We start from the raw sequence: 22,454 nt of genomic DNA on the forward strand, positions 1-22,454 counted from the left end.
GAGGTCTCCCCTCAGCCTCCTTTTCTCCAGGCTAAACAACCCCAGTTCCCTCAGCTGCTCCTCACAGGACTTGTGCTCTAGACCTGTCAACAGCTTCGTTGCTCTTCTCTGGACGCTGCTCTTCTCTGGACGCACTCCAGCCCCTCAATGTCTTTCTTGAAGTGAGGGGCCCAACACTGAACACAGCATTCGAGGTGCGGCCTCACCAGTGCCGAGTACAGGGTGACAATCACTTCCCTAGTCCTGCTGGCCACCCTATTTCTGACACAAGCCAGGATGCCATTGGCCTCCCTTATGTAGGGAGGAGTTTTACAGAGAACAACGGAGACTTGAAGAGGAGTAAGTATTTGGCTCAATGAAGTTGCGTTGTTTTTCATTTTTGTCTTTCGATAGCGTATCGGACTGCAGTTACACGGAAGTGCAAAAGGAAAGAAAGAGAAAGAAAGAAAAGAGAAAGTCCAAACCTGATGAGTCTACCGCCGATTTTCCTAAGGAAATGACAGAGTATAAAAGGATTAAAAAGGAGCACAGGCGTTCGTTTTCCAGGTAACTGTTTACATGTCCGTAATGGAGAAGCAGATTGTCCAGAAGAATCAGGAGGAGTTCCTCCGCTCCACCTCTCTAACCAAGAGTCGTAACCTTCGTTCTAGGTCCAGGTCACCCCCAGAGAGAAGATTCCATGCCCGGTCAAGCTCTCCAGTATTTAGAGGCCAGTCTCCCAGTAAACGGACTCTACCTCCAGGGGAGGAGGAACAAAGTATTTTAATTAGATATTATAGTTAGGCATAATTAAAGTAAATGAAAGACAAAGCAAAACCATTCCCTTCTTGTTTGCTCTGACTGTCCCTGACTGGGGCTGTGGGTAGCCATAGGGAGGGTGGAAGCCTTGCATCTCTCTTTACAAGTCCTCTCTCTCTCTCACTGTCAAAGCACTGCAGCTTCGGGTGCTCCTAGTGTTGGAGACACAATTAGCTTTATTCTTACAGCTAACTCAGGTCTTGGTCTAAAGTGTCAGCTTTTTTGGGGGGTTTGTTTGGTTTTTTAATACACGTATTTCTGTATGTATTTCAAAGCAGGATCTGGATCTGAGTGCGGTAGGAATAAAGCACTGGGAAGCTTGCCAGTTATTGTGGAACAGTACAGCAGCAAAATGAAAATTAGTGAAGGTTTGTTTAAAAAGATTGCATGAAAGCTTTTGTTCTGCATATTTCTTCATTGTCTTGCTCTTATGTTAGCTGTCGTTCTACACTTCCAAAGTTGTGCTGCTGCCCTCCTGTTACTACAGCCAAAGCAAGAGAGTGGACCCTTTTTGCTTTAGTCTTGGTGTTTCAGTCACTGCAAGGATCTCTAGTTGGTATTTGTCCTTCGAGGCTGCAGAGGTGCAGAGAGTCATGCCCATTGTTTTAGCGCCGTCAAGCACAACTGTGATCCTTCCTGGCTGAATTTTTAGTGTAGCCAAGCTGTGGGGTTTTAGGAAACCACTGTAATGTACACGTAGCACTCCCACAGTGAGATTAGCCTTTTCCTCCTCTTTTCTGTCCCCTTTCCCACTTGCTTTGTGCCGGTTTCTGTTTAGTCTTCTGTTTCCAATGAGAGTATACAAGTTTACAAGTATACAAGTTGTATACAAGTTTCATGGAGCTGTTGTTTCTACTTGACTGATTGGAGGGACTGGCAGGAAATAAAAAATACAAGAACTAATTAACAGTTTATGAACTCTTCTGTTTCAGTTACTGGTCAATACTGGACTGTTTAATGCTAGACTCCAACAGAGAGCTTTCCCAATTTCTTGTTTGCTTCTGAAAAACCACCAAACGGTCGTGGTTGTGGCTGCCATGAGAGAACATAGGCCTGTTTTTCCACCTGTAGAAAAGAGTGGCATATGGAGCATGAAGCTTCAAAATCCTTGATGAGACTTCCTTTTTAACAGAACTGGGTACAAAATGTTCTGAAAAGAAGGAAAGGTGAATCTTCTGGTAAGACCTGCCATGGAAAGAAGGTCTCTTTGTCCAGGTCTGGGTGTTCCTCTCCAAAGGCACATTTTCCAGAACTTTTGAGTTACTGATACAGTAATGCTGTCTGTGCCTTTCTAAACACAGAGAGAAGGAATGACTAACTGGAGTGAGGCATCACCTTCTGCACGTCGATATTTTTCCCCAGAGCCTGCTAACGCTGCTCCCCTGAATTCTTCCACTACGTTAGCCAATAAAGGACAAGAGCTTTTTCCAAGGAAGGGTTTGAATGTCTCTTCTGATGAATGTAGTGACCTCTTGAGGAGAGCTGTTTGGATAGTATGGCCTGTGGTCTAATACAACACAGGAAATGAGTTTTCTCAGCTTTTAGAGGCTCCTCTGTCACGGCAAACACCTTTATTTCAACAATTGGAGCAGTTCCTTTTTTTTTCTACACAAAGGGGTTGGTTTACTTTTATGGCTGGAGTTTTGGATTGGTGTTTTTCTTTGGGTTTTGTGGGGTATGGCGAGGTTGGCATTTTTAAACTTACTGACAGGAGGGGCAGAGTTCCTGTTTCAGGGCTGATATGCCTGCGCTTTGTTTTGACAGGCACCTACTGTGTTCATAAAAGCACAGCCACGTGCATTTAGAAATGAGGAGGCATTAACTGATTAATTTACAAACGACATGGAAAATATGTTTCCTGTAGTGCTGCTGCCTTCTGAAATCAACTGAAATACTGTTTTCAATCCTTTCTAGCTGAAAATTGACAGCTTCCTTACCCCTGGGACTTTTAAGCAGTTGTGAGCATTTGACAAGGGTCCCTCTCGGAGATATTCTGCAGCAATAAGTTGATCTCAAGCGGGTCTGGCATCTTAGTTCAGGAAAGCCAACTATGCTAAAGGACAGCACTGAAAAATACGCTGAAGCCCCATGGAAACTGATGCGGCGTGTTGATGGCTAAGTGCTAGAATAAGGCTGGTGGGCTGTGCTGCTCTAATAGAAAAAGGCTCGAGCTGATCTCAGTAGTGTTCCCATGATCCTTCAAGTGCCTTTTTTATCACCTGGAAACGCACTGTGGGATTGATTTTTGGAACACCCTAAATGCAATGGAACAATAACAGTATCTCTCACTATCGCTTTGTACAAGTTACTCACATCGCCATTGCTCTTATCAGTATGTTCCCAGGCACAGCACAGTAAGATGACAAGCAGTATAGCTGCACGGCAAGCAGCAAAAGTAAAAAAGCAGCCACTAACAAGCCCTATACTCTAATATACAGTAAGGCAAGCAAGCCCCATATCAACCACAGAAGCCTGCTGATTAATAGCTAAACAACAATAACAGCTATGAAGTCTATCTAGCAAATTCCAATTAAATCTGTCATTATCTCAAACCCTTTGAGCCCCACATTGGGCGCCAAAAAGGACTGCTGTGGTTTAACAGCAGCCAGCAACTGAGCACCACACAGCTGCTCGCTCACTCCCCCCTGGCTGGATGGGGGAAAGAATCAGAAGAGTAAAAGTGAGAAAACTGATGGGTTGAGATAAAGACAGTTTAATAGGTAAAGCAAAAGCCGCGCACGCAAGCAAAGCAAAACAAGGAATGCATTCACTACTTCTCGTGGGCAGGCAGGTGTTCAGCCATCTCCAGGGAAAGCAGGGCTCCATCACGCATAGTGGTTACTTGGTAAGGCAAATGTCATCACTCCTAATGTCCTCCTCTTCCTTCTTCTTCCCCAGCTTTACATATTCAGCATGACGTCATATGGTATAGAATAGCCCTTTGGGCAGTTTGCATCAACTGTCCTGGCTGTGTCCCCTCCCAGCTTCTTCTGCACCTGGCAGAGCATGGGAAGCTGAAAAGTCCTTGACCACTGCAAACATCACTTAGCAACAACTAAAACATCCCTGTGTTATCAACACTCTTTCCAGCACAAATCCAAACATAGCCCCATACTGGCTACTATAAAGAAAATTAACTCTGTCCCTGCCAAACCCAGCGCATTCGGTCAGGACAATTTTTGCTCCAAACTTAGGGCAGAGAGTTTAAATCTTGGTGAAACAAAACCATCCAAGTGTTTCATTCAGACATCTCTGGTATCTTATGTCTTAATTGATGGAGCCTATAATTACAGTGAAATGCCAACTGGCATAAAACTATGTTTTAAAAAATGTCAAAATGTAACCTTTTGATCATCTGCTAGTATTTCCCCATTTTTCTCCTGGGAATACTTGTCAAATTCACTTACCTCACACATATTCATGCTTTTGATAAATTTGCTTGCTATTTCATGCACAAACTCTAAACAGTTCTACTCAGCATGAAAATCAGGAGTCAAGAGTACAGCCTGAAAACCAGCCCAGGTGAGAACCAACTCACTTCAGGGCTAGAAAAATGTTCTCTTTGACTTCACACTTTTCACATATCACAGTCAAGTAAGAACGTGTCCATTCCTGAGCTTCTCGTAGCATTGTTGTTACTGAAGAATGTATTGCACATGGTCATCCACCGTCGTTGGATTTTGGTTGTTCCGATGAGCCGCTTCCAACCTTTCTCTTTTTCCTTGGAACAGCTGGATTTTTCCTGTCAAAGGTAATAGCACTGTATTGAGGGAGGCTGTTGAATTTCTTCTCAAATTCTTCTTCCAACTTTGCTAAGCTAAAGAGGAAACAAAACCAATCAAATTAAATGTAACTCCATTCCTGGAGAAAAAAACTCTATTATTTAGGAGCACGTGTGTGTATGTACACACCTATCTACATAGAGAGAGGGGGAAAGAGATGAGCGCACACACACTGTAAATATCAAACTAGTATATATTAATCAAACTTTGGGACAAGAATGTGTGCTCCAGCTTCTGCATTTGTAACTCAGTACAAACTGATTACCTTAGTTACATATACTAAAATTGGGGGGGGGGGGGGATCAATATCACACTGGTGACATTTCGCTCTGTTTGCTGCACAGATTCATACAGGAGATGTGTCTGTTCTGGGAGGAGAATGAAAACAAGACAATAAAGCCAATAAATGAACAAACCAATACAATAACTTCACGTAAAAGTCCTTACGCCGGAACGAAAACAACAACAATTCCTACCAGAAGAAATATGTCAATCTCTTCAGTCTTCTGGGGATATTCTAAAACCTGACGCTTTGGGGTGGGAATTAGCTTTGTACTTGTTCTGGGGGATTATATTTCCTCCCCTCATCTTTTATTTGCTGTGAGAGGAAAAATGCAACTAGCTCATGCTTTCATGAAACCCAACATCCCCCCTACTTCAGCCCAGCCTGAAGGACTGTAATTAGCTTTACCTACAGCTCAGGAAATCCACAGCCATGGTATTGTTGCTCCTCATAGCCAGATGAAAAGAAACCACTTGAATCGGATGGTGTGGCATGGCATTTCTGGCTGCAATGACTATGCTGTCCTGTACAAGCACTCTGTTCCAGCAAATGTTGGCAGCCAGGCAGGGGCATAGGAAGGAATTGGATTTTAAGAAAAGGCAATGCGCCCAGCTAGGCAGAGTATAAATAGCACCGTCAAGGACAGGGGAACAATGACATTTTCTACTCATCTTTAATTCTGTTTGCTATGGAAATCCTGAACTTGACAAAGTTGGCATGACTGTTGGAGGGATGGCCCTTACACACTGTACCCTGGGAAGTATCACAGGAAACATGACGTTTCTGTCTGCTCTCTGAAGCAGCACTTCAAACAAATGGCATTCTGAAAGCTTTGCTACACAGAATGCTGCTTCATTTTATCTCTGTATCCAATGTTAACATTACTTACCTACATTAACAGGAGCGTTACACAGGGAATCTCTCTGGCACCTTAGTTCAGGAAAGCCAACTATGCTAAAGGACAGCACTGAAAAATGCGTTGAAGCCCTATGGAAATGGATGCGGCGTGATGATGGCTAAGTGCTAGAATAAGGCTGGTGGGCTGTGCTGCTCTAATAGAAAAAGACTCCAACTGATCTCAGTGCTGTTTCCATGATGCTTTAAGTGCCTTTTTATATCACCTGGAAACCCACTGCGAGATTCATTTTCAGAATACCCTAAATGCAAAGGATCAATACAGTATCTCTCACTATATACAGTATAGTATATAGATATACAGTATAGTATATAGATATACAGTATATCTCACACCAACAAGTTAATTGCAATCTTGCATCCAGACCCCCTCAACCCCCAAGTAGTCCCACATACGATTATTTCCTCCGTTTTCCAAATGGTCCTGAAGGAGGGGGGACAAAATATTTAATGCAATCTGAGTAATCGAGATTATTTTCTTCTACTGGAATGTGCAAAATCATTTGGAAGGTAGCAAAAAAGCCTTCCAAATCTTTCTTCTCATGTCACAGACTTGTTTTGCAAAGAACTGCAAAGCAGCAGTGGTTGCCATGGTTATCTCCTCCTGGGGATCACTTTAATGGAAACCAAAACACTCATTCTGTCTGAGGAACAGTGATATGCAGAAGAAGAACTGTAACAAGGCCCTCAAACTGCCATCTTCCTGCAGCACTGACTGGGGAGAGCCCCTTGGTTTTGCCTCCCCTGTAAGCTACGCTGACACTGCCACAGAGGGTCGTCCTTCAGAGCACCAAGCAGTTGCCCTTGGGAAGACAAGCTTTCTTCTTCTCACTCTCCCTCCCAAAGCTCCCAAGCTGAATTCCCAGTGCTATTTTGTTTTTAAAACAAATGCCAACCAGCCACCTGGAGCAAAACCAGATGGGAGAGGCTTGCTTTGAACCAGACATCAGGAGTTTCCCTGTCCCACAGCTCAGCCCACGGGCCCTGTGGTCAGGATGGATGTACCCTCCAGATCCCTGGGTTCTCTTTAGGTCACTTTGAGATTTCTCACATTGGCAAGGCCTTTTTTCCTTGCAAACTACAAATATCTCTGACACCAATATACGTCTGAGCATAACAGCAGCGATAGAATGCTTTGTCGTAAGTTTGTGAAACTCCTGCTGCACAGGGTAGAAACTCCTGATGTGGCTCAGGTCAAGCTCGGTTGAGCACTGGAAACACCGGAGCTTGGGCAGCACCGAGTCTATTAGGAAGCAGGTTAAATTGTGCAGAGGAGAACCCCACAACCATGCTGAGGTGGGTGCTTGGTACCAAGGTACTTCTGCGACTTTTTTACTGCACAGCAATGTAAACACAGCCTGTGATTTTCAAAACCTAAAGATCAATCTTTAAGATTGGGAAAGCTTAAAAAAGCTTAGAAACCAGAGAAATACAACATTTGAATACCAGGCCATTGGTTTTTACTGTTCCCAGAAGGAGGATCCACTGAGAGTATCACAGCAGAGTTTCTATAGAAGTTATTGACCTGTTTATTCCCCACTTCAAAATACAGTAGGCACAAAAATCCAAACTAAATAAAAGCGGCTAGTGACCTTTAACAGGCAGTTGTAATGGCAATGCCCTAATCTGAGTAACAGACCAATCCAGCCCTCTGTCTCAACTCCTCGCGCCCCCCTGGCCAAGCCCCACAGTCAAAACCCCAAACCCTAAAACAAGGAATTGAAACCATTTCAGTGGTGACTGGAAAATCCCTTTGCCACCAGGGACTGGTACTTCTTCTCAGCTGCAGCACAGACTCTTAGAAACCTCGAAGTTGATGGCTAGGCTGGGGACATCCTGACTTGCGGCACCCAAGCCACCATCACTTAGGCTTCTATAAGCAACAGTGCCATTATAACTGTAGCACTCTTCTTCCCTCCAGACTTTGGCAATCAACATCATGAACTTCTCTGCCCCACTGCACCTGTGGTAATTAGTCCCCAGGATTTTCATCTTACCTCTGCCAGCTGAAATAATGCTGATGTTCCACACTGTTTTCTTAAATCACTAGGACCTGAATGGGATGTACTTGAAGAAATCTAAAGAACAAACAGAGGGAGAGAAAAAAGAAAAACATTATTTTCCCAGCACAATTCTTTTATGTTTACCACACAGCTTTTGAACGCATTATTTCCTTCCTCTTCCCAAAATTCATTCATGAGATGATATATTGAAAAGAAGTGGAGACCTGTGAATGCTGCTAGAAATAAAACCTTGCTCCACCACTGCTCCGGTGGATAATACCACTGGACACTAACAGCTATTTCCAGGTTTGGGGATCTTCTTGTCAGGACTCTCCTTGAGGAGTAGGCTGAACTGAAGCACCTGCTCTCTCACACAGAAACAGACTCCAGTGGCTCAGCACCAATCTACACCAGCATGCAACCCAACTGGTGGTGGTTTTGAAGGCTTACTTGGACATTTGATTGCAAAATCATTTCATTGCCACAGCTTAAGAAGGTTACTCCTGTCAGGCTATGGCACTGCCTGTTGCTGTCCATACAAAAGAGGTCTATCTTTTGTCCATACAGTCCATACAGGTCTCATACAAAAGAGATGCTATCAAACCAAAGTGAAGTAGGAGCCCTCAAGCCTTTGGTAACCTTTACTACTCCTCAGAGTTTGGAAAGCTGTCTGGCAAGCAGGTAGCTGATTATTCTCCACAATCTTTTTCCTGTATCAGGTCATGATCCTCTTCAATACTTTAGAGTGTTCTGTATGAGTTTTGAGCTAGCTGCAAAGAAATGATCTTTACCTAAACAAATTAAAAGCATCAGGCTAAGGACTGGCTATTAGTATGGAGAAGAAAATGTTCTCTTTTTAAGGACATAGCCCATAATCTCTGATCAGGCTTGCAGGTTTCTTCCACTTGCTTCCTTAGAAAGAGGTGGAGTCCTAGGGACTGGGCAACTAAAGTGTTTACAACCTTTTAGCTCCCCCTAACCCCCCAAACTCAGTTTTCATTGCTCTCAACCAACACGGGCCCACAAAGTTGATTTTGCAGAAATCAACCCATTATTGCTGGAAAGGAAAGAAACAAAAAAGGTTAACAATACCATCTCTACATCTCCTGGAAGCTACAGCTTTTCACGGCATCTCCCAAGCTCTGACCATTACAGCTCAAGTCTCCAAAGGCCGCTTACAGCCCAGCATTGTTAGTGCTGTGAGCCCTCTGCGGCAGAAGTGGCCTCCTTGTCTTGTGGAGGTGACGCACACACCCCCACCACTGCCTCCCCTCACTCTCATGTCTCTGCGCTGAAGGCTCAAGACAAGGCATGCATTTAGGCACAGCAAGAGACTCAGCAGAGCTGATCAGCAACAGCCTCCCAGGCTGCAGACGGCAGAGCGGCTGCTCCAACCATTTTTCGAAACTTACCAATTCTCAGAATTTTATAAAAAACATTTTAACCCACTTGGGCATTTTATTTTGTCACCACCTGTGAAATACTGTGAAATAGCAAAAAGGAAGACATAGGGGAGGGAGGGGGAGACGACCAAGTTAGTTAATCCACAGAGCAGAGAGACGAAGGAGGAGCAGAGCAGTGTGGTGTGCTGAAGCAGACAGGCTCCCCCACGCCAGACCCCTGCCATGCCAGCCACATGGAGACAGCAGTCCAGTCCCCTCCGGTGCACAGCAGCTGCGGTTTGGAGTTACAGTGGCATGGCACAGATGTCTGCCAAATAACCTTGAGACCTAAGACACCCTCAAGGTGATAATGAACACAGTTTATTTGGGACGCTCTGCTATCTGAAAAGGTAAGCTGACTCTCTCACATTTTATTTATCCAATTACAATCCAACATCGCAGAGATCCTTAACACTGGAAAACATCAATAGCACTAATGTACTGCAAGAGCTAGAGATAAGGAGGATGTGCTTAGCACTCCTGCCATGCTTTTCTCAGCTTGAATCAGAGCCTCTGACATTCATTTTGTATATTATATTAGGCTTGTAGGAATGCATTTGAGCAATCACTGAGAGAGAGATCACAAAAACCTGTCCAACGTGCAGACGTCATGCTGACAGGCTCAGCTTCACTTTTCCACCAACGGCACTACAAACTCCGCACTCCTGTGGACAAGCACCCGTCCTTCCCCCACATTAGGGCTTCACAAGCTTCACACTCACATCACAACTTTTAATGCTGACTTCCAACAGCAACAGCCTTACTCCAGAACAGCACTCTTCAAAGCCTGCTGCTGTCCTGTAAGAGGACGCCTCAAAAACTTCTGCCGTCCCTGACTGCAGGTTACCAGCCTTTCTGCCGTCCCAGGGCTGCAGCAGTCGAATGCCCTTAGGCATCACTGAGCACAGTCAGGTGTAATCACCCTTGCACAGGCACTGCTGGCAACGGAACACACACCCACAAACTCTACTACTGCCAGGGACTGCCTGTAGGGTAAGGCAGGTTTTCTTCCACTTGTACAAGTTCCTGTAAAGTCAAATAGTAGCGTTACTATCCATGGAACAAGGCATGAAATACTTTGATTTCAGGGCTTCCACTCTCTGCGCTTTTTTTCCCCTGAGAGGGATCAACTGCACCAGCAAGAACATATGGCTGGACACCACTAGATGGGATCCAGAGAACCATTTTCCTCACTGAACTAGGAAGTGATTTGGAAAAAAAAATGCAAAAAAAGTGTACGAGTGAGGTGCTAGCATCCTCTCTTATCTACCTGGAATGCAGCATGTATCTTCATCTTTCAGCCATCAAGAAGGCTAATATTTGCACACCAAGCCTCAAAGGTTTTTGAGTGATTCATCCGTATCAAAGGGGAAACCTCTACAAGGTATAGTTAAGACTCACAGAGAATTTCTAGGACTGATGGGAAACCTGACCTAGGATTCCTGATTACTGCTGACAGCTGCCAATTTCAGCATTTAATATGCTACTACAACTTCTAGCTCTTCATAGAGATTCCCGATGATCTCAAAGGCTACTTTTCTCATCTTATTCTTGGTCCCCGATTCAGCAATGCACCTTCCAGTCCCTAGAACCAAAGCTTTCCTTTTGAATCCTGGTAGCCAGCTCCTCATGAAGAAGAATGCCCTTGTCTCTTGTCTCTGCTATTGTCCTGAGCATTGCTTCTATGATAGTGATGAGGCTAATTTTTCTAAAAAGAAGCGTATTTTTTTCTGTGTGGTCTTCAAGAAACTGTGCACATTAACAAGTGTGTAAGAAAAGCTAGGTCCCTGGGGCCATTGCACTGCCTATACTCTCTTCCTGTTCCACTAGTTACTAATTTATGCTTCTGGAAAGACTAAAATCGATACTAGAGCAAACCTTACACAATTCATACTTTTGGGGGGAAAAGATACACACATCTTCCCACTGTGAGGCTAATGGGTATAACTCTACCTCTGCCAACGGGAAGAGCGCTGACTTCCCACAGTGCTTTACTGGCTCAGGACTTGACACCTGCAAAGTATTTGATGAGATCTAGGTTTTAAATGAACAGGGGAGAAAATAGTTCAGTGACACACAGGAAAGACAGAAAGGAAGGGAGAAAAAGAAGGAAAAAATGAAGGCGTTAGTGAATTCAGCTACTTTTAGATCGCTCTGGCAGAAGGCCCTACTTCAGGTAAGCAATCCCATCCAAGAAACACTTCACAAGCATTTAGAAGTCAGCAGGATACAAGCAAATACAGAATTCCTTCCTTAGATGAGGCTCATGGAGTCTCTTCCACGTTTGTATTGTCCACAGCTAAGATTCTATCATGCCATGTGTTTTATGTGTGGTTTATGTGACTGAGTGAACAAGACATACCTGTTGCTTAAAAACAGGAACTGCGGTGGTCAAGGTTCCATCAAATTCTCCCAGAAAGCCCGGGCAATATTTCCCATTTGGTTAGATACAGAAGAGGAGCATTTGTCCTCACAGGCACTGGTTGTTTCATTTTCTTTAGGTAGAATTAAGAAGTAAGACCTTATGTCTGGAGGTCAAATCCAGCCTCCTAAATAGATGTTGGTGTGCCAGCACCAGCGCTACGTAAATAACTACCACCGCACTTCAGGGAATTGCTTTTGCAGCCACATTTTTAGGACCTGATTCCACATGCAGCATGAGGAGTTCACCAATGCAAGAATTAATCATGATTTCTCATCTTTGGTATTTTTTGGCATGGCATTGCATGGTGTATTGGTGTGCGTAATAATGGATGAGACTTTAGCTAAGTAAACCTAAGAGGTACTCTTGTTTCTTCTCCACATGAGGATGAGAGGAAAGAAGGGGAGGTGGAGGAAGAGGGGGAAGAACAGGATAAGGAGGATGAGGAGAATAAAGAAAAGGATGAAGAGGAAGAAAAAAAGGAGGAGCAAGAAAAAAAGGAGGAGAAAGAAAAGGAGGTGGAGGACAAGGAGAAAGGAGAACAGGAGGACGAGGCAGCAGAGGAAGAACAGGAGGCAGGGGAAGAACAGGAGGCAGGGGAAGAACAGGAGGAGGATGAGGACAAGAAGGAAGAGAAGAAGGATGAGGGGGAAAAGAAGGAGGAAGAAGAGCAGGAGGAGGAGGAAGAACATGAAGAAGAGCAGGAGTAGGAGGAATGGAGGAGGAGGAGGAAGAACAGGAGGAGGACAAGGATGACAATGACAAAAAACAGAGGAGGAGGAGCAGGAGGAGGAAAAAAAGGAGGAGGAAGAACAGGGAAGAGGAAGAAGAGGAGGAGAAGGAGGAGGAGGAGGAGGAGGAAACACCTCCAAATTCACTCTAGAGTGTCAGCACATCAAAATTCTTGGATTCTTGGAGGACCTGCTACATACGTTTGTCCATAGAGATTCACAAAGTCCAAGCCTACTGGTGAAGCACTTACTCACAGGAGTCGTTCCATGTCGTGGCCATCACCCCTCTCGGGAATAGATGGGAAAGCTCTGGATGACAAAGGCTGTCAGGACACGCTCCAGAAACAGAAGACCAGTGCAAGAAGATCCCCATCACCTAATCGCATAGAAATAATTCTAGCTCAATGAAATGATTACTGAAAATGAAGGACACAGAACAGCATCTGCCATCAAAACTCTTTCAGTGGTAGTTCTAACTGCTGCAGAGCTGCAGGCTGATGACCTTACCATCACTGTGACCTTACCATGACCTTACCATCACCATCACAGGACCCCAAAAGAAAGAATAACTGGCAAACACTAACCCTACCCATAGCCCATACCTATCTAGCCCTTAAAGGTAGAATAGCTCAGCCTATAGCTCTGGAGGTACAGAGCAGCCTATCCTTATATCCTGTGTCCACCTACTCGATGAACTGTCCAGAAAGTCAAATCAGAATTACCTTTGAAAGAGGATGGAAAAAAGGGAAAGAGCAGGCACACAATGAAAAAAGAAAGGAGCCGAGTTATCCCAAAGGCCAGCTCAGCCCAACTCACTTCTGCTGGTGAAAAGCTGTGCAGCTTGGAGGAAAAAAACCTGACTTTGGTGCTGGGATGCACACAAATGTCTGAGTTCAGATCTGAAACAGCAGAAAAACTTGGATACGGCTCGAAAAAGAGCCGTACTTTCCTCATACCTGTATGCATGCTGTGACTTCCTCATTTCCCTGACTGTCCTCGTTTCCCTGTTAGTCCTGTTACCTCGTTTCCCTGAAGTCCTGCCAGACTAACAGGGAAGTGGCTTCTGTCCAGTCCATGTGCCATGAGGAGAAATGGTTTTGACCATGAAGGGGGGAGCAAACAACGGCATCTGCAGAACCAAAGGGGCAGCCACACCTCAGCTTCGGACATGCCCAAAGCTGCCCTGAGCCCCAGAAGCCCCTGGCACCCCAGCATCTGCTTGGCCCTGAAGCTCCGTGGGGCCTGCCAGCACTGGGGAGCCCCAGGGACAGAAGAGAAGGCCAGCGCTCAGCCCCCATGGGGAGAGTGACGGGGGCTGCGTCTGTCCTTCTGGCCACACGAGGATGCCCTGGGCCACGCCAGGACAGGGCGTCTCTCCTCCTCACCGCCCGGGGAAAGGCGAGGCCTGAGGAAGGCCCTGGTGCTGGGCTCAGCACGGGCGGTGTGACCGGGGCAGAGCCCTGTCTCCTGACAGGTGCCGGCCTGGCCGATGCGAGCGGCTCCCATCACGCAGCTCCTCCGGCCTGGGGCTGTGGCTGGCAGCACAGACAGACCCGCATTTTCAGAAAGACTTGCCAATGCAGAGCAAACCCAGGGAAGCTCCCTTCCTGGCACCTCCCCTCCTGTCCTGTCCTGTCCCGTCCCCTGTCCTGCCCTCCCCCCCTTCCTTTCCCTCCCTCCCTGAGCAGGCCCAGACCCCAAGAGAGTACTGCGGGACGGCAGAGCTGTGCACACACCTTGCGCTGCTGAGAGAACCGCTCCCGGTGCCATGGCCCTTCCTGAAGGCCGTCTCTCCGCAGGCCCAGTGTCCCGGCGGGCTGAGGAGCGGCTGCGCTGCGGGGGGCAGCGGGCACAGGGCGGCTCCGTGAGGAGAGGCCCGGGCTGCCTGTGCCCGCCCCACAACAGCTGCGCCATTGGCCACGGCTGAGCCAATCAGCGGAGCCAGAGGTGGCCTGTCAGTCCCAGCCGGGCTGGGGCGGGGCCAGAGGGGGCAGAGGCCGAGCAGCTTGAGGAGAAATGGGTGAGGGAGGGGCGGGGGCAGCCGGGGTGAGGGGGGACCAGGTCCAGGTCCAGGTCCAGGTCCAGGTCCAGGTCCGGGTCCGGGGCCGGGGCCGGGGTTGGGGTTGGGGCCGGGGTTGGGGGTGCTGCAGGAGCAGGAGCAGGTATCTCCCAGTGCGGATGGGCCTGGGGGAAGCACCTGGAGACCTCATCTCCCACGGGCCCTGCCACGGCCCAGTTCACCAGCCCTGGGCCAAGTGCTCAGCCCCAGGGACACCCCCACAAGCAGGGTCAGAGCGGTTCCTGCTGCTGCCCCAAGGGTCACCAGCCCGAGCCCTGAGAGCTGGAGGTCGGTGTTTCATGTCCACAGGCCAGGGGAAGGTAGAGTGGCCTCCTCTCCAAGAGGCGGCTCCAAGCTTTGGAGCAGGCATGCTGTGGTGGGGCCAGGCCAGGTGCCTTTGCTGTCCCCAGGCCTTCATGTGGGTCTCGTGCTTGTGGACAACCCCATCGCTGTTGACAGCCTTTCATAAATGGGGATTTCCAGACACGGAAGGTGTTTCTCCCTCCTGATGAGAGCACGCAGCGGGGCTTTGTTGTGAGAGAAGCCAGTGGGGAGTGCTCCTGGTTGCTGCAGCTCCCTTGGCAGATGCCCGTGGCCCTTTCTCGGCCTCAAGGTCTGATAGGTGCCTTTCCCCCCACCCAAGCTGTGCTGCTGGCTTTTGGGAAATGGGGCTACAGAGGGTGGATGGTTTTACCACCGCCAGGAAGTTCCAGTTAACCTGTGTCAGATTTTTTTCTTCCTGGGTCTTGCAGTAACAAGTTTTTATTTTTTAAAAAACGTTTTTTTCCAAGGCAACTTCTGCAAGGAAAGTGCAGCGTTTAGCTGTGATTGCTCCTTGTGTGGATTGTATCTGTGCTCAGCCAGGCGCACAGCAGCTTTCAGGCGAGGAGCGGGACTATTCCAGGGTGAAGTGAGCAGTCAGGATCCCAAGCCTGTTTTGTTGAAGGCAATCAGGTGAAAATGTGCAGTTAGGGCTGTCTGCATTGCTTCCCCCTTTAGATTGCAGTGCTCCCCTCTAGTTCTCTGTAATACTCACTTCTACTTCTTGGCTCTGTCAGGTTTAAATTTCTGTAAATTGATGCTACACTTTGCAACCATTTCCACTTGATTCTTCCGAGATTTGAAAATTCCCTGTTCCGATCTCTCTACTTTCTTCTCCCCCCTGTCCCGCAGAGCCGTATTTGACTGCAGGGACTGCAGAGTCTGTGTTTCCACCCCATGGTGGGGAAAATATGGACATGAAAAAGAAATGGATAGTGATTCTGAAAAGAGCCCTTTCTTTGTGCTCATTTTCACATTCAATTGCCTGTGGTGGGTTCTGAGATGATGTGAGCTACTCTGAGCCTTAGAAATCCCTTGTTGACATCCCTGTGCTCAGGAGGTGCATCAGAAACTCTGTCTGGGCATTGCTTATGTCAGACAAGTAACCGCAGCCCCTTCTGAAAAATAGCTCATGGGTGTTAGTTCCTAGGCCTTAACAGTAGGGTTTGTGTTTGCATCTGCAAGAGCTCAGGAGCAAAGCCTGCTGACGGAAACCCTCAGAAGAAAAGGAAGAGTAGAGAGAGGAGAACAGATGAGTAGTTACGCTGCTTTAGTCCAGATGGTGTCATGGTGACTCTTACGGGTCAGGGTGCTCTCAGGGTGTTTTCTAACCTTTTCCAGTGCTCACCACCAGAGAGCCGTCGGCCCCTTCTTTGTGCAGCCCAGGATCTTGTCACGCTGCATCACCTCCAGCGCAAACAGAAGTGGCGGAAAGTTGACTTCTTAAGGAGGCTGGTGTGGGCACGAGAAGGATCCCGGGAGCAGACTTCATTCAAGTCATCAAAGGGGTATGTAGGGAGCAGAACAGGAGCGAACTGCTGCCACTGCTCTGTGTCCTTGTGTGCAGAGCCAGGGTGGTTGCAGTGAAGGAAATGGTGGTGGTTCAGCAAGGGGCACTTTCTCTTGTCTTACCCTCAGAGGACGACTCCCACAGCCTGGAAAGCTGGAGGGGAAAGGGAGGGCAAGGATGTGAGAAGTGGGATGTCACGTAGAGCGGGTTGCGGGAGTGAGGGGACCTGTTGCCTCGTGGTCTCCAAAGAGAGTCGCTGCTCAGTTCTGTGGCTGCCGGGATCCTGCTGCAGACACTGAATTGGCATCATGTTTCCCAGTGTCGATACTCGACCTTTCCCCACCAGTCTCCTATTTCTATTTGCATTGTGCTGCCTTCCAGCACATACCTGTGCAGCACTGCTCACCCTGAGCCTCACTTCCCACAGCCCACTTCCCACAGGTGCAGCAGTACAGAGCTGTGAGGAGCACGCTGAGGTCTACGCGGGTTTGGCAGTGCAGGTGTTAACTGATACTCTAGTGCATGCCAAAATAAGCCTTCTGGAAAGGCAGGGGTCTGGGAAGTTTGGCATGTTAGCAGCCGAGAGGTCTGCAGAAGGCAGCGAAAGCCCAGTAAAGCCCAGTAAGGTTGTTAATGCGTAAACCTCCCCAGGTTTTCTTTGTGCTGTGCTTCCCTGCAGAGCAACAGCAAATCGCATCCCCCCTACCTCTGGGGCAAGCCCTGCTGTTTTTGTGATCACACTGCCATTTTCTGTATTGGTTGCTAGAGCAAAGTTCCCGTGAGAGACGAGGATGAGGAAGACGTGGTCATGTTGTTGATTTCCTTGAATCGGGGGAATTTTACAGGCAGTGGAGATTTGACTGAAGGTCAAAAGCAGTGGCTGGAGATGAGGAACGGCCAAGGCAGAGAGAGCAGAAGAGGTGAGAGGAGCACAGTGTGCTGGGAGAGCATGTCTGTATCCTCATTGACGGGAGATGCCAGAGTGGATCCAGAATATGGTTCCCTGAGACCCTATAGCAGGCTATAGCAGAGCAGGCAGGAGGAGAGTGCTGGGGAAGAGCTTGAGAAGCCAGGGGATGTGCAATGCTGCAGTCATCCCAGTGGCAGGAGAGAGATTATTCAGGCCTTGGGGCTGGGCTCAAAACGTGAAGCCTGAGGTGTAACGTGCTGTACTGGACTTTGGTAGTTAGCATTGATCATCCAGCTGATCAAGAGCAGACCCTTTCTGCAGCTGTTGGCGGCAGCTGGAAAACAGAGGTTCAGAAGACCTTGCTTTTTAAAAGCTACCCCAGAGCAGAAGGCTTGTCATGGTCCCTGTGTTGCCTTTAAGTTCACTTTCCACATCTTTGAGAGGAGAGGCATTTGGCTGCCAGTTTGTAGTCCTGACTGTTTTGCAGATTAAACGCACTTTGTAAGCACGGAAGAGAACTGGACATGGCCAAGCAAACACTTCAGGCAACGGCAAAGTGGAAGTGAGGGCAGCCTGTGATATTTCTGTCAGGATCAAAAGCCAAAGGGTGTTTCCCTTCAAAGAGGCGAGTGTGTTGGGAGCTGCAGTCTCCAAAATTCCAAACCCTGTGTGTTAAGCAGTGCTCAGCCCTGATGTTTCTTTCTGCTACTCTCTAAGAGAGTTTCTCTGGGCTCTTTCTCTGGTTGGTGTTTAATCTCTGGTAGGTGTCCAAGCTCAGATCCAAAACCACTCAGTTTCAGACCACTTGCAAACCTGCCACTTGCCCACCTTCTGCTGGGGGCCAAGCCAAAAGGATGAAGCCTCATGCTTGTACCAAGCCCGAAGCAAAGTTAAAGTCCTGAGAAGTTCCCCCAGTCAGGCCTGAGCCAGAGTGCAGTTATCTAAGGTGTGATGAGATGGAGGAGCCTGGAAAACAATTCCTCGGCAGGAGGCGATGGAAGAAGGTAGAGTGTATGTGGCACCCCGGATTAAGTGATGCGCTCGGTTTCGTGTCTGGCTCAGCAGTGTGCTTGCACATTGACTAAGCCCCAGTTGAGAGCAGCAATTGTTACTAATCGTGGGTGCCAGGGTGCTGTTCCTGCTCTCTCCTCCGCAGTGCATTAATTTCATCTTTTGTGTATAGGCAGGGCCTTGATAATGCTACTGCGTGGGCACCAAGTGTGTGAATGGCAGGTTTCCTGCATATTTGTGACTGAACTTTCTTGTTTCTTTTACACAGGAAAATCTTGATACGTCCTCCCCAGGAACTAAAGAAAGGCAAAGAACCGATGAAGAAAGAGGTGCCAATTAAGGAGGGAGAATAGGTTAGTTCTGCTTTTAAATGTTCTTGACTGTGTTGTAGCCAAAAGCCTTGTCTTCAACAACTGAAATGAGCTGAACTACTGGGTCTTTTTCCTCCCTACACAGTTCCGTATGGCTACGGCTTTGCCAGCCATAGTCATGGACTCTGAGCCTATCCTGTAGTGAGGTCAAAGCAGGTATTAAAGAAAAACCCAACTGTGCTTTTCCAAAATGCTTACAAGCTTGAAAAGAGCAGATGGCTGAGGGCAGGTGGGAATACACAGAAATGGGCAGCGTCACTCAGAAGGAGGAACAGCGATGTGGGTACAGCCGTAGCATGACAGTTTCATGGCCTTGAGCAGCACAGCAAGGATTTTGAGGCAGCAAGGCCGGCTGGCAGGGGTGGGTGAACAGGTCCTGCTGAGCATGGAGATGGGCATGGGAGAAGACAGTGCTGTTCCTGTTGGCGTATAGCAGTCGGTGGAAGCTGCTCTCAGGCCGAGCGAGCAGGGCAGCTGGTACAGCGCCAGCTCTGGGATCTCGGAGTGCGAGCCTCAGCCAGGGATGCCCACTTGCTGGCCAAGTGCGAGCTGAGTTTTCCGCGCTCAGCCAGACCCTGCATGGCCCCCCGCAGCAACTGCGGCTCCTTCCCAGGGCTGGATCCGGCTCGACGGCAGTGATGCTGGTGCTGGGGCAGTGATGGTGATGCCAGTACCAGGGCGATGATGCTGGTGTGGGGCAGTGGTAGAGGCCTCTGTCCTCCCAACGTTGATGCTAATCAACATGGTTTCTCCCACGGGCGACCACCACCCGGAGCGATGCCACGTCTACCCATCCTCTCGGTGGCCATCCCCAGCCCAGCTCAGCAACCCGCGAGGTGGGCAGGGTCTGCATTAACCCCCCACCCCACCTCCCACTGCGCAGATGACCGCAGGCAGAGAGGCGCTGCAAAGCGAACCGCCAACTCTTTTAATAAATTAAGCAAGAAACGGGGATCTAGGAGAGGGCTGGGGCTGGAGCGGGTGGTGCAGGTCTCTGCCTCTGGATCTCCTCTGGGCATGGGTGCTATGGGGGACGGTGCTGGAGCGGTGAGTTATGGGTAGCCGTACTCGTTGACTCTCTCCATGTCGATCCCTCTGCACAAAAATCTGCAGCTAGCCCAGTGACATGTGCCGGGCCGCTCACTCCCGCTCCTCCTGGAACAGCTTCTTCATGTGCTCCCGCTTGGGCCACTGCTCGCGTGTGAGGGGGACCTGCTCCTCCTGCTTCTCCAGCGGGGTTGGCGCAGCTGTGAGGCCCCCCCATGGCCCGAGGGATAGCAGGGGGTCAGCAGGAGGGCACAGCAGCCGCAGTGGCATGCACAGCTACTGCAGCAGCCCCTCCCGTGGGTTTGGCCCCCCGTGGGTGACAGGCGCAGCCAGGTTGGCTGCTTGGGTTTGGCAGCCGCCCCAGTGCGCGCTTAGCTGTTTGATGCCGCCGCCAATGCCGTCTCCTTCTTGCCATCCGCAGGGGGCTTGGAGGCACCCCGCACTGGGTCTCGGGGCCGCCAGCAGGGGACTGGGGACCCTGGGGGGCACGCTGGGGCCGGCCTGGGTCTCTGGGTGAGGCGGTTGGCCCACCGGCCCCACCACCTTCACTCCTTGCCCCAGCAGGTGGAAACTGTGGATGGATATCAGCAAGTGTGCCCTCAGGTCGGTGCGCGGTGTCCTCATCCCCGGGGCGGGGATGCAGTTCCTGGGGATGCCGGTTCCAGGCGGAGGTGGGGGTGCCGGTGGCGGGGCTGTCAGCAGCAGGATGGGGTAGAGATGGTGGTAGCAGGGGTTGGTACCAGGCCGGGGTGGGGATGCCGGTTCCGGGCGGTGGTTCCATTCAGTAACGGCGAGGTGGCACTGCGGCTGCAGCCTCTGCCGGGCAGGGGGCGTGGCCTCCTCTCTGGGGGCGGGGCCAGCAGGGGTGCAGGGTCAAGGCGTTGGAAGCAGAAGTGGCGCTTGGTGGGCCCGGGGCCGGCGCCATCGTGGTGGGCAGAGGGGGCTCACGCGTACCGGAGCATTGAGTGCATCTGCCCTGCCTTGCCCCTGCCCCCACCGCTCCACAGCTTCCTCCCAGCCCGGGGCCTTCCAGGGTCTGCCCCGGGGCACTGCAGTGACATGTGGCCCTGTGCTGCCGAGAGCCACAGGGACTGACCGGCCATGACGCTGGCCGTGCTAGCATCCTGCAGTGCTGTGTCGCCTGTTCCAGTGAACATATTGTAGCACCAGGGCAGCGGAGAGCCATAGCTGAAAGCGCAGGGTGCCAGGGGACCGGGGCGGGCGAGGGTCCCTGCCTGGGGCTGGGTGCGTGGCCAGAGCCCCAGGCCAGCAGTTTAAGGACTCTGTGCTGCGGGTTTTCGATGGACTGGCTGTATAAACCTGTCCCCTCCGCTGCACGAAGGACTTTAGCCCCCTGGCGTCCCCCAGGTTGTAGGTCGCTTGGCGGGCACGTTGTTGCTGTCGGATGCTCTCTGCCTCCTGCTTCCTGCCTGCTGCCTGCTGACACCCATCGCCGTGCTGTCCCCGTCCAGCTTCCCATCCCAGAGCGCTTTTCAGTTTTTGGCCTGCTGTCGAACCACCATCTTCTTCTTTTTCTTTGGTGGCATGTTGTCCTGCAGGGAGGTCACTTGCATCTTGGGGGTGCTGGCTGGCGTGGGGCGCTTGGCCTTCTTGCTGCCTGTCTCTCCTGATCTGGGCACCACCTGGCAGGAAACAACGCCCGCCCGCACTGGCAAGCGGGTCAAAACCACCCGGGGCTGCCTCTGCAGGGCCTCCTCCACCAGTTGGGCCATGCGGGGCAAATGATGCTGGGGGGCAGTCGGGGGGCTGCCCAGGGGACTCAGCAGCGGGATCTGCAGGGGGCTCAGCAGGGGACTCTCTGGAGGAGTCTTCAGGGGATCCTTCTGGGGACTCTCCACAGGACTGTTCTCTGGAGACTCCTCTGAACTCTCCCAAGAACTCTCTGGAGAGCTCTCCTTGGAAGTCCCCAAGGGACATAGTGGCAGCCAGGTGGGGAGGTCTGCCACCAGCCCACCCTGCTTCCCCCTGGGGTCCTGCAAGGGGGAGGCCGCCATCCCCCAGAACGGGTCGGTGTCCCCCAGCATTGCTGCTGCCAGGCGGTCCTCGGAGCAGTCGCCCTCCTCCCCGTACTCCAAGAAGTCAGGGACTTCGTTGCAGAAGGTGGTGCTGGCAAGGCTGTCGGGGACATCAGGAAAGGTGTTTTCGCTGTCCACCAGCATCACCGCCGCCACTTGCTCCCTGTTGCAGCCACCCTCTGCCCTGTATCCAAGAGGTGGGGGAGCTTGTTGAGGGAGGTGGTCAACTTGGGGACATCAGGAACATTTGGGATGGTGTCCTTGCCATCCCCCAGCCCCACCGCCATCACTGGATGCTTGGGGCAGCCACTCTCTGCCACATACCCGGACAGGTCGGGGACCTCATCGAGGACCTTGGTAGTCAAGTCGGTGTCCTCACTGTCCCCTAGCCATGCCACCACCGCTTGGTCCTGGCGGCAGTCACCGTCTGCCACATACTCTGGGAAGTTGTGGACCTCATTGAGGAAAGCGGTGCTGGTGAGGCTGTTGGGGAAATCAAGGACATCAGGGATGGCGTCCTCGCCGTCCCCCAACCCCACCACCACCACTCGCTCCTTGGGGCAGCCACCCTTCACCACGTACTCGGAGAGGTCGGGGAGCTCATTGAGGAAGGCAGTCATGTTGGGGTCATCGGGGACAGTGTTCTCACTGTTCCCCAGCCCCACCACCGCCGCTCGCTCCTTGGTGCTGCCGCCCTCCGCCACATACTCGGAGAGGTCAGGGAGCTCGTGGAGGAAGGTGGTCAAGCTGGGACTGTCGGGGACATCGGGGATGGTGTCCTCGCCGTCTGTGGTGTTGAGCCAGGCGAGCATA

The sequence above is a fragment of the Mycteria americana genome, unplaced genomic scaffold (assembly GCF_035582795.1).
Source record: "Mycteria americana isolate JAX WOST 10 ecotype Jacksonville Zoo and Gardens unplaced genomic scaffold, USCA_MyAme_1.0 Scaffold_49, whole genome shotgun sequence".
NCBI lineage: Eukaryota > Metazoa > Chordata > Aves > Ciconiiformes > Ciconiidae > Mycteria > Mycteria americana.